Source organism: Adiantum capillus-veneris, chromosome 2, assembly GCF_014529385.1.
Source record: "Adiantum capillus-veneris isolate H3 chromosome 2, ASM1452938v2, whole genome shotgun sequence".
In the NCBI taxonomy this organism is placed as follows: domain Eukaryota; kingdom Viridiplantae; phylum Streptophyta; class Polypodiopsida; order Polypodiales; family Pteridaceae; genus Adiantum; species Adiantum capillus-veneris.
This window is the reverse complement of record NC_140932.1, coordinates 148,189,037-148,196,885: the sequence shown is the minus strand read 5'-3', so window position 1 is coordinate 148,196,885 and position 7,849 is coordinate 148,189,037. Positions and strand designations below refer to the sequence as shown.

The 7,849-nt window shown below is 42.2% G+C and overlaps 1 pseudogene; it reads left to right on the top strand.

The window, feature by feature from the left end:
* The first annotated feature begins 623 nt into the window (after positions 1 to 623).
* On the top strand, positions 624 to 1,338 carry LOC147463828 (uncharacterized; annotated as a pseudogene).
* The last annotated feature ends 6,511 nt before the right edge of the window (positions 1,339 to 7,849 follow it).

Genomic DNA, 7,849 nt, shown 5'->3' with positions numbered 1-7,849 from the left:
TTGTTTTTAGGTGTGTCGAAAGGGAGTAAAGTCAACAAAATCCAAAGCATGTGAGAAAAGAATCTAGGTGAGAGAAAAAGAAACAAAGTGAACAAAGATAATAAAAAGAGTGTGTGCATGGGCGTCCGAATTTAAAAAAACTAATTTTTACTAAAAAAATAATAACAATAAAAAAGCTTTTTTGGTTCTCTTTTTTTGTAGGCGTCCCATGCATGTGCGCATCTAGTCGGCCTCTTTCGGACCCTGTATTACGAGGATCTCTCTCTTATACTTTCTCTTATATACTTCGTTCACGCGCGCATTTATGTACGACTAGACACTGAGAGTACATATGTTCGGAGAGTCGTTTGCCTAATTCGCTTATTTGTTTGACATAGCACACTATAGGATTTAGTGGACTCTCGACACATTGATATCATTGTGATGTGACTTATGAGCCACTATTATCATGCATGATTGACTATAAGTCACCCATGTGACAGTTTCATTTGATCACACCATTCACATCACGATCTTGCCATACACTTATTATATTGCTTGCTATTCCTTGAGAGATCTAGATCAATCATAGTGAGCTTCCACATGATCATTGAGTATTTGCACTCTCTAGATTGATGACGACCATGGCCCTGAGAGGTTCCGATTTGGTGTTGCTATGGTTAGTAGGAGAGTACGAGAGACATTTATGTTATCGAGATCGATATACCGATCACTATTTTGTGAGGCTTCAGCCTCATGATCACTCTACTCATGCTTTTCAGTCAGTTAGAGCCAGAGCCCACCCCACGAGGTCTAATCATCTCATAGATTTCTTAGATGTACTCTATCAAGTACAAAATATCCATTCTAGACATGAGATCCCAGTGCCATCCCTAGAGGATGTTGCAGACACACGATACCATCCAATGATAGTCCAGTTACGGCGTATGCATGATAGTTTTTTGTATGTTGATGAGGATGCACGCATGTATTTGAGAGAGTCACAGCTCCTGTACCAGAGCCTCAGGTAGATTTTGGTAGATCCATGGGTAGTAGGACTTATTATGGCCTTGATGATTATAGTACATATACGATGATTTTTGTCCTACGTTATCGACTATCCCTAGCCCTAGATCACCTACATCTAGTGTTGGTATTGAGCTTGAGTCCACATACACAGCGAGATCACCCATTAGACCACCTCCAGGCTTTCTACCTAGACCTATTGCTCCACATGACTCTATCGATGACCATAGATCTAGGTTGACACTGGACATTGACGAGTCTCGAGAGCAGTTATTGAGAGAGCTACACATAGAGACCGAGACGAGATTGACATCAGAGTCCTCACAGACATGACACAGAGCTAGATTCGGCATGATGAGCACTTCACAGTCTATGTTTACGATGAGATCAGAGCCACCACGAGTCATCGAGATGAGAGCACCCGCCGTGAGTACATTAATTTTTTGTGAAATTTATCTTCAATCAAACTTGCAAATCAAATCGGCAAATGAGTGGGTTAATGCACTCACAATAACATAAGCATCGCGTCGATTTTCCACTCCAATTGACGTTTACACACATGTGTGTGTACTAGCAAACCGCTTAACCGCAATTCACCTACAATCAATCAAGCACAAAATCTTATGTGTAACATTATTTTCAATCAAATTAAACACATAAGAATGATAATCACACTTCAAATCAATGATTTAGCTATGTGTAACACAAAAATCACGTGTGATTAGAGAGTAATTAGAGAGCCTAATTAAGAAAAAATCCCTAATTACACACTCAAAAATCATTCGATTTCACTCAATTTTTTTGCAATTTCTTATCAAAAGAGTGATGCTTAAGCCTCTAATTAGACATACACACATATAAAGCACTCCACTTGTTAGCGGATTAGTAGAAAATTAGTGAAAAAAGAGAGAAAAACGTACAAATTAATCACAATTTCTTAACCAAATCTCACCATAAATCCACAATTCACCATCACCAACACCTAAAGCATAACCTAAACTACTCTAAAACATGATTAATGACTCTTTAACACACTAATGACTCCTCTAGCTTAGGTAATCGTCCCCGGCAACGGCGCCAATGTTGGGGGGTTGTCGCATAGCTCAATCCACCGAAATAATGTCAAACCAATGGATCGATAACCCGACTAGTGCATGAAGGCATGTAATCACTAGAAATGCAAGAAGAGGATCCTAATCAAGAGAGTTAAGAAGAAGAGAAAGCTATAGAGAAGACTAATCACTCAATGCCTACTCTCTAATCTTCTTTAATCTCAACAATCAAGAGGACAATGGGTGCACACTCTCATCAATCACACACACACATCAATCAAAAGCTCAATGAGCTCACAAATAATGTAAAAGTGAAGATGAATGAGAGAGGGAAACACTAATTAGAGACTACTCAATGCTTAACTACACACCATAAACACAATTAACAAAGAGAAAGAAGAACAAGAGCACTTAGCTTTCCATTGCATGCCATAGAAAGTAGGTGAGCACAAGAGGAAGCTCCAACTCCAAACATCTTCACCTCTATCTTCTCTACAAGCTTTCCATGAAATCTTAACTCACCTGAAAATCCCTAAAAAATGACCTAACTTTCACTTTTATACATAGGGCATAAAAAATATGTCCAGCCGCCCATGAGATGCATAGAATTGTGTGCATCTCTATAGCTCCTAGGCATCATGGTAACATCAAATATATAAGCTGGAACTCGTGTAGAGCCAGTAAATATGTCAAAAGTACATATACAAAATGATGTGTCTGTCAAAAAATGAAGCAACGTATGCTAATACATCATAAGCATATGCTAAAAATAGCATAGCTGAGGTCATCTGCTACTTTGTGTTTGCGCTGCCAAACACTGTCCCCCTCCTAAGCTTTGTCATCCCTGACAAAGCCATGTCGTGGTAGATGCTATGTGAAGAATGGACCTGTAAAAGAAAAAGGCAATGAGGTAGCAAGCTGAATCATATGGCAATAAATCATAAAGGAAAGGCAAATCAAGTATGTGGTAATAAATGAATACAAATAATTATTGAATGCTACACTATCATTTAGAAACAAATAAATTGCACTTGTTGAAATTAATTAATCAAAAGTTTTGGGCTTATGGATGAGTTTATCAATTAGTTAACTACAACTAAAGGTTAAAACAATTACTCTAGTACTAGCTAAGTTAGAAAGATTATCTAAATGTAAGATTCCCTATTTATGTTTTTTTGCTTTGATTAGCTTACTAACTCTCACAACTCCGAACAAAAGCTTGAATTTTTTACTTGAAGCTCAATGGAAGTCTTTTGCATGTCTTTTTTTCTTTCTTTTCATTTTTCTTTTGTTTTTTATTTTTTTTTCTTTTTAAAACATGTGTGTTTATTTTGTATGCCTGGGGCTTTTTGCTTTTCAAAGAAAAGCGCCCACACTGGAAACCTCTATGACTCTAATACCATAGACAATACAATGAAGTTGGGATTTCTCTTCCAACTTTTCCTTCCATTTCCTTTGTATTCTCACTAGTGGTCGTTGTTGTTTGAGTGAGCAAGCCTCTCTATGCTTAAAACACTCCTAAGGTCTCAAACACTCAAATAATATTTCCAACTAAAACTAGTGGTCAAGTGAATTGGTTAACCTAAAGTCACAGTCTCCTAACATCAAGACTCATCAATAAGATTAAACTTAAGGTCAATTAATTAAAGCAAAGACAAGTTTATACATCTTGAATGGCAGATAACAAAACATATCTAAATGCACTCAATCAAACCATGGAATACAACAATCAACAAACATAAATTGCCACAAACATAAATCTCCACAAACATAAATCATGGAAAGTAGTACACCTGGAGATATGTGCTGCATATCCTCAATAGCCAAGGAAGAAAACATGTGAAGCTGGAACTCGAGATGTCCATGGTGTGTGACAGCTAAAGTCCATCTATGCTGCAAAATCATAAACAAAACACTACCACCTAGAAAGGTGTGTCAAAATAGAAGTGGAAGTTTTACTACCTAAACACAAATAAAAATAAATCCTAAACTAAAGTCTCAAACCTGGATGTCCAGAGAGAAAAAACCGAAAGGGAAAAAAGTGACTCTAGCATATGCGCATGTATCTAGTGTACCGTAGTCAATCTGTACAAGTCAAGGGTTTGGTGCAACTAGGAGGGATAAGAGAACTCTCTCCAAACAATAAAAGTTGTAGTCTCCTAGCTCTCTCTATAATGGTCATCAACTGGCTAGCACCTAGCTCCATGTCATTGTTAGAATCTATAGCACAACTAATGGATCTACGGATAACATCAATCTGTGACTGTGGTCAATGAACTATGTGGCTCAAGATCCCTGAATGGATGACTCTTGCCAAGCTCTAAGTCAACAACATGGTCAATCGAAACCTCAGACAAGCTATGACTAGTGTCAACCTGTGATGTGATAGGTGGTCGGCCCTTTGGTAGCCAAATCTTCAATCCCTTCAATCTCATGAGGAGGTCATTGGGAGATTTCTTCACGTGTGAATGTAAAAATCTCTCTCTCTGACACAGCCTCTGTGGTCGTAGTCTCTCTAAAAACGATCTCTGAGATCTTCTAGAAGGTCTAGAAATCTCTCTCAAGTCTCTCATAATCAAATGTGGTCGTGAATGCTCACTATGTGCTACAACTCTCAACCTGGGAACCCAAATCTGTCTATGTCCCTCATAATAACTCTGTGCCTCTAGTGATAGTCTAGATGTGAGCCAACCATGGATAATCCATCATGTGTAATCCGGCTCTCTATCCACACATAAGTGTCATCACTAGGCAATGGTCTCATCGATACCTCTCCCCGTGGAACATATACTCGTCGAGTCCTGTAGGAAGATCTGGGTGTAGACTATATATCTGATGTGGAAGGGGTAACTCCTTGGTAGCACTACTCTGAACTCTATCTAGAGAAGGCTCTAATTCTCGCTCAGAATCAGACAATCCTTGTGGTCTCCAATAGAATCTCGCAGTTGCTCGTCTATACTCATGATGTAAATGTCTAGAGGTTATACTAGTCTGTGTAGGCTCAATGATATGTGGTGTGACCTCTATATATGTGGTATCTGTGTGGTGGTCTAGAGGAACCTCATGTGTCAATGTCTCTGCAATCTTATCTACTCGCTCTATGATCGAGGAATGAGATCGTGTCTCTACAAGAATAGATGGCTCTATGGCAACATCTATGTGATGTGGGTGCTCTGTAGGTGAATCAGTCACTAATGTGTCACTCTGCTACACATCATGATGATGAGCAACACATGTCAGCTCTATGTCATCGGTCTCATGCTGATCTAAGCTATGAAGCTCACTCTGTAGAAGGCTAAGCTCAAGAGCTCCATCTAGGGGTGGCATAGTCCTAGTAATCTCTCGTAGAGGATCACAATCACTCATGGGTGTAGGAGGTGATCTATGACCAGACTGGTGGGCTAAAGCTGTAGTAGGTAGTCTAGTGCTACAATGTGCTCGATCGATCAATGATCTAGGTGTGTATCTCACTCCAATAGTCAGCACATAGATGGCATGATCAGTGCCTCTATATACACTCTCTTGAGGATCTCGATCAAACGAAAGCATGGCAGTCACTCTCTGACATAACTCACTAGATGTGCTAGACTCTCGTGTGTATCTACATCCACAGTCGTCAACATATGTCTTTGTCTGCTCAAGTCTATACAACTCTACCAATGTGGGATGAGTATGCGTATCTAGGGACTCGTCATATGATAAAGGCTCTATGGTCTGTAAGTCAATCTCAAACATCGGAAAGTACATCGCATCATACTCGTCTCTAAAAGATCCTGGCATGCCTCGGTTAGGCATAACTCGCACTAACTGATGTGTGGGAGGATCTTGAACAAAGCGCTTGAGTTTCTGAAAGAAACTCGATCGGCTCAGATCATGAAATATGCATAATCCCATCCTCTCACCACACAAGACTAGCATAGGTCTATCTGTCCGCAGAGTAGTGGCTAACTCGTGTAGCTCATCTCTCATCGTAGGACTCGTGTCACTCGTCGAAACTATAGCCCCATGTGACATAACTCTCTCATGGTCATGTGATCCTGAAACATCAATATGGCTCAATGTTGTGGTCGTAACAACCTCTCTAAGTAAATGCATGGTATGCTCCGTCACCAAAGGCTGTGGATGCTCTCTCATGGGTCCACAATGTAATCGTCTCATAGTAAATGGCTCTATGTGTGGTGCACTCACGGCGGGTGCTCTCATCTCGATGACTCGTGGTGGCTTTGATCTCATCATAAACATAGACTGTGAAGTGCTCATCATGTCGAATCTAGCTCTGTGTGGTGTTTGTGAGGACTCTGATGTCAATCTCGTCTCGGTCTCTATGCGTGGCTCTCTCAATAACTGCTCTCGAGACTCGTCAATCTCCAGTGTCAACCTAGATCTATGGTCATCGATAGAGTCCTGTGGAGCAATAGGTCTAGGTAGAAGGCCTGGAGGTGGTCTAATGAGTGATCTCGCTCTAAATGTGGACTCAAGCTCAATGCCGACACTAGATGTAGGTGATCTAGGGCTAGGGATAGGTCGATAAGGTAGGCCAAAAATCATCGTATAGGTACTATAATCATCAAGGCTATAATAGGTCCTACTACCCATGGATCTACCAAAATCTACCTGAGGCTCTGGTATAGGCATCTGTGACTCTCTCAAATACATGCGTTCATCATCATCAACATACAAAAAACTATCATGCATACGCCATAACTGAACTGTCACTGGATGGTATCGTGTGTCTGCAACATCCTCTAGGGATGGTACTGGGATCTCATGTCTAGAATGGATATTTTGTACTCGATAGAGTACATCTAAGAAATCTATGAGATGATGAGACCTCGTGGGGTGGGCTTTGGCTCTAAATGACTGAAAAGCATGAGTAGAGTGATCATGAGGCTGAAGCCTCACAAAATAGCGATTGATATATCGATCTCGATAACATAAATGTCTCTCGTACTCTCCTACTAACCATAGCAACACCAAATCGGAACCTCTCAAGGCCATGGTCGTCATCAATCTAGAGAGTGCAAATACTCAATGATCATGTGGAAGCTCACTATGACTGATCTAGATCTCTCAAGGAATAGCAAGCAATATAATAAGTGTATGGCAAGATCGTGATGTGAATGGTGTGATCAAATACTAAGCCGTTTCAAAGGCTTCAAGTCTATTTGATCGTGGAGGCGCTTGCTGCTGCTGTGTTAGCCCCGCTGCGCCATCGCACCCACCCACCCCCCTCAGTTTTGCCCGGTGCCCCCCCCCCCCCCCCCCCCCCCCAGCGCTGCATTATCCTCAGTTGGCTGCCTCCCGCCTGCCCTCAACCCCCGCTGCCTCCCCTTGCGCTGCCTTGTCCCTGCCCGTCCGCCCGCCCTCAGCCCCAGCTGCTGCCGCCCGCCGCCTTATCCCTTGCCCCCGTTCGCTGCTTGCCCGCTTGTCCCAGCCCGCTCCCCCTCCCCCGCCTCGGCCTGCTAGCCCGCCCGTTGGGTTCCTCCTCATCGGCAACTCCCTGCAGTTCGGCACTCTCGGCACCTGTTTCAATTCTTTGGAGCAATGTTTGGCACGTCTAATTGCAGCACCCTCCCGTCGCCCCCTTCTTACGCCACAGCAGTAGACACAGATGGAGACTGGATCCAGCTTTGCCACAGAGGGACTCGCTAGAAGCCCCCTTGCCCGACCCCGCTGAGTCCACCATTCGACTTGCTCTCTTGCCTACAGAGCAAGCGAGCCTTGCCGCAGAGGTAGAGCGATTGTAGGCGACCTCGGTCATCTGCAAGATTCTCAGCACCCGACCTAGCAGC